Genomic DNA, 5,007 nt, shown 5'->3' on the forward strand with positions numbered 1-5,007 from the left:
ATCTCTGAGGGATGTAACATCACAGTTTTAGTGAAAATCCTTTCTTTACATGTCACAGTTTCTTTACTCACAAGGTTTTTGAGATAATAGTGTCTCACACACACACACACACCAAACACATACAAGCACACACAAAAAACACACACACTATATTGTGACTTATTATTTTATGATATTCTGATATACCATACTATTATTAGAGCCAAATTTAACTTAAATCACTGATCTCCATAAGAGTTAGCCTCTATCATTAACTTAAATACGCTATGCAATGTTGGCTAAATACTGAAAGGTATGGTGTGAACATGAAAACAACCCAGAAATAAAAGCTAGGTCAGAGCTAACGAAATTATCAGAATGTTATATGCACACTCGTCACCAGAACATCACAACAAAACATTTTGATCACTGTCAGTTATCAGTTCCAAGATTCAAGTAGTTTGATATGTCCAGACATATCCAAGATGCCTGACCGCAAATACCTAAAGAAAATAAGCCATGATACCTGGATATACCATACTAGTACTTTTTGTTTTTGTTGTAGATTCGAAAATATCATAATGACTATTTGACATATACCAGGGCTATGCGATTGGCGGAGGTAATATATACCGGCCCTTTGAGTAGAATGTTAAAAAGTCAGCTAGTTCTTGACTGTAGTGCCCACTCCTTAGGTTGGCTTCACTTAGGTTAAATTGCTTTAGTTACAAATAGTGACGTTCTAGACCTAGTCCAAATGGAGTAATTTAAGTTGTCTGATGCACTTTATAGTTTGACTTTTTTTTTTAAAATACTGATTTGTTTATTCAAAACCATAATGCACACAAGCCTGTTTTTAGTTTTTTTTAGTTTGAACTGGTGTGTGCACTTAAATTGATGTTGATGGTTAAATTTACTTCCCTCTGTAGTAGGGATGCTCCGATCGCCAATTTCGGGGCCGGAATCAGTATCGGCCGATGCCGATCGCCGATCCGATCGAGTGGGCGGGGCCTAAATGTAAGATTTAAACATCACTTTAAATCTTCCATTTAAAGTGATGTTTAAACTCAGTTAATGGGGCTCATTCACTGGAGCTTCCACAAACAACAATCAACTTAATTATTACATTCAAATGATGTACATTATTCAAGTTTACATTCACTTTGGAGAATAACACGGGAGAAATGAGCGGAAGCGCTCTCTTTTCCTCTCTCTCTCCCCCTCTCTCTCCCTCTCCTATCCTCCTATCTCATGCAGCTCACTGATCCAGTAATGAGTGACCCGACTGAGGAATACATTTATAATGACTAGTTTAGCTTGTTCCAGAGGTAGATAAAATAGCTAAGTGTGTTAGGTCTAACTCTGAGTGTGTGTTTCGCTCCGCTCACCGGTCCGGCGGGCGGAGCTGCAGGATTTCTGCTTCACACACGTTGCATACCGCTATTTTGCTGTCTTTTTCGGACACCTTAAAATAATGCCAGACCGGTGAAGCCATTTTGGCGAGCTTGTTTTGCCGCACACAGAGAAAAGTGTCATGTATTTTACGTCATGCGATCGGCTCTCGCGATCGGCATGTTTAGAGAGCACCGATCGATCGGTGGAGAGTGAGTATCGGCCGATCTCGATCGGTGACCGATCGATCGGAGCATCCCTAGTTAAATTAGTTAATGGTTCACATGTACTGAGTTCTGAACATGTCATCTACATGTAGGAATGCCTTGGGCATATGGTTCCCTGATGTTTGCGTCATGCTTTTACAACATACAATATAAGCAATCCTATGTTGTTGTAGTACATTACTTTATCTGTAGCTATTAACATGATTGCTCATATTTCAAGGCATATTTTTCTTGAGCCCATATTTTGGATCACTTCATCAACTGCCCCCATTCAAAAACTATTGAATAGCCCGGCTATATACTATGACTATTACTTTCTTATTTATAATATTGTTCAAATGGAGGAATTTGTGTTGTCTGATGCACTTGATACAATTTTACTTTTTAAAATACTGATGTGTTTATTCAAAAACCATTTCAACACACAATGTCATGACTTTTTCAAGGTCTTTTAGACAAACTATACTATGACTTTCTTTCATATTTTTAGAAATCCTAAACTGACATTGCAGACAAACTATATAATATAATTCTTAAGTACATACTATACTTGGACTTTTTTCAAGATACTTTTTGACATACTTTACTAGTACTTTTAAAATAAATGTTCGGACATTCTACACCGTGACTCTTTTTAAATTATATATATGAAATACTATACTATGACTATGATTTGTTCAACATACTGGTGTATACAATAACCTTTTTCATATTTTGACTTCCTTCATGATATTTTCATAATATTCTATTCTTTTACCTCTTTTTCTCTATATTTTCAACACACTATGACCGTTTGGACTCTATGTTATTTTCTATTTACCTTTTTGTATTTTATTAAGATATTTTCGACATACTGTTAAACACATTTTATAGTTATGACCTTTTTTCTGTATTTGTTTTTCATAGTATTTTCGAACATAACATACAATGACTTTTTCTTCTTAAAGAATATTTTTGGGTCAGATTAGACTAAAGGATAATGACAGTGTTAAAGGGGGAGATAGAGGGATGACACGTGTAAAGGTAGCAGTCTGGATTTTAACCTGCGTCCATTGTAGCAGCAAATGTTTCAACATACTTAACCTTACCCAAAGGGGCTCTATAGGATTTAGATCAGGTGACTGTGGCCATTTGGAGAACAGTGAACTCATTGCCATGTTCAAGAAACCAGTTGGAGATGATTAGAGCTTTGTGACATGGGGCGTTATCCTGCTGGAAGTAGCATCAGAAGATGGGTACACTGTGGTCATAAAGGGATGGAAATGGTCAGAAACAATATTCAGGTAGGCTGTGGCGTTTAGACGATGATCAATTGGTATTAAGGGTAGGGCTGCACGATTTTGGGAAAAAAATCGAATTGCGATTTTTCGGACAAATATTGCGATTGCGATTCGAATTGCGATATTTGTTTTTAAGCAACCCAACGTAAGTTTATTGTAAAATGCGGCCATAACTCCGGCTAGGAAGGTCGTATCAACGTACTCCCTTCTCTAGCACCCCCGCAGCCCGAGCTACGAGTGAAAGAACTAAACTTACATGAAACTTCCGTTGGGTTGCTTTAAAGTCAAGCTTCGGTTTAAGATTCACCCTGTAATAGAAACATGTGATGGAGCATCACTAACCTGACTCAGATGGTTTCACCAAACCATCTAGGAAAGCTCCATTTGGAAAGGGCAGGCACTTTCAAAAGCACTTGGCAGGTGATTGGATCAATCTGTCTATCACCTTCTATCATGGGCCACTTCTGATTGATTAACAATGGATGGTACATGTGGAGCACAGCACTTCTGATTGGTGTGGATGACTGACACACAAGAAGAAAACAATTGTAAAAGAAACAAAAAAATTGTAAAAAAGATTTGAAAACGATTAATCGTTCAGCCCTAATTAAGGGGCCCACAGTATGCCAAGACAATACACCCCCCCCCCCCCCCCACCCCCCCCACCATTACATCACCACCATCAGCCTGAACCGTTGATACAAGGCAGGATGGATCCATGCTCTCATGTTGTCTTCTGACCCTACCGCCTGAATGTCGCAGCAGAAATGGTCTTGTGCATACCTTGGTTGTAAGAAGTGGTTATTTGAGTTACTGTTGCCTTTCTATCATCTGACCATTTTCAGAAAAAAAGTCAGATTTTGAAAAAGATATTCAGAATTTTGTGGTTTAAAAAATAAGTAAAAATTCTGAGGTTATCTGAAAAGGCCAGCATTTATAGATTTTCTAAAGAATTAATCATTTTAGAAAAAGTCCGAATTTTGAGAAAAAAATATTGGTAACACTTTATATTAAGGTACACCAATTAACCATCAACTAGTTGTTCATTAGCATGCATAGTAGCAGTATATAAAATACTTCTGGTCATTGTTACTATTCTTGTGGTACTAATGCCTTATTAGGCCCATATTGAGCAGAGCATATTAAAACCAAAACTCATGTACAACAACTTCCTTACTTGCAATAAATAAGCACTAATTTGAGGGTTATTGAAGAAAAACTCAACTAATGGCTTATTACTTGTAGAAAATTGTCATGTAGAATAAGGCATTAATAAGTGTTTTATAATGACTAATAAAGAGCCAATATACTGCTAATATGCATGCTAATAAACAACTAGTTGATGGTTAATTTGTGTACCTTAATATAAAGTGTTAAGAGGAAGATGAGGCACACGAGACCCAACAATGCAGACGAGCTGAAGGCCGCTAGTGAAGCAACCTGGGCTTCCATCACACCTCAGCAGTGCCACAGACTGATAGTCTCCATGCCACGCCGCATTGATGCAGTTATTCATGCTAAAGGAGGTCCAACCAAGTACTGACAGCAGGAACATAAACATACTTTTCAGAAGGACAGCGTTTCTATATTAGAACATCTATTTTGTATTCGTCTTATGTTTTATTAAAATGTTGAGATGCTGAATTTTGGCTTTAATCATCAAGATTAAAACAAATACACGCAGGAGATAATTCACTTTGTGTGTGATGAATCTATGTGATGTATAAGTTTCAACTTTATAAATTGAATTGCCGATATTTTCCATGATATTACATTTATTGAGTCCAAGTACAGGTTTAGCGAGGCGGAGAGAGATGCTAAACAACTACTCTGAGAAACTCCAACACCAGTTCTCAGCTAACGACTCTGCAGACAGGTCACAAACTATAAGGCTAAGGCCTCACACTCCGTGAACGGCAGACGCCTTGCTAACCGGCAGAGAAACTATGTTTTAGATCAGCGACAGTACTAACTCACCTGTTGTCCTGAAACTCTCCAGGGCATCTGGAAAAGCAATTAAAATAATTAATGGATAAGGGCTGCAAAGTTAATGTAGTGTTAATCGTGGTTAGATTTTAAATTCTAATACTCTACAGTTTCTCTGAATATGTGTTTCCTCTTTCCTGCAG

The 5,007-nt window shown here is 37.5% G+C and overlaps 1 protein-coding gene across 3 annotated transcripts in view; it reads left to right on the forward strand.

The window, feature by feature from the left end:
- Positions 1-5,007, forward strand: part of LOC117557233 (zinc finger protein 32-like) — a 57,348-nt gene that overhangs the window by 13,185 nt on the left and 39,156 nt on the right. The window lies entirely within an intron of this gene.

This window comes from Gymnodraco acuticeps, unplaced genomic scaffold (assembly GCF_902827175.1).
Source record: "Gymnodraco acuticeps unplaced genomic scaffold, fGymAcu1.1, whole genome shotgun sequence".
Classification (NCBI taxonomy): Eukaryota; Metazoa; Chordata; class Actinopteri; order Perciformes; family Bathydraconidae; genus Gymnodraco; species Gymnodraco acuticeps.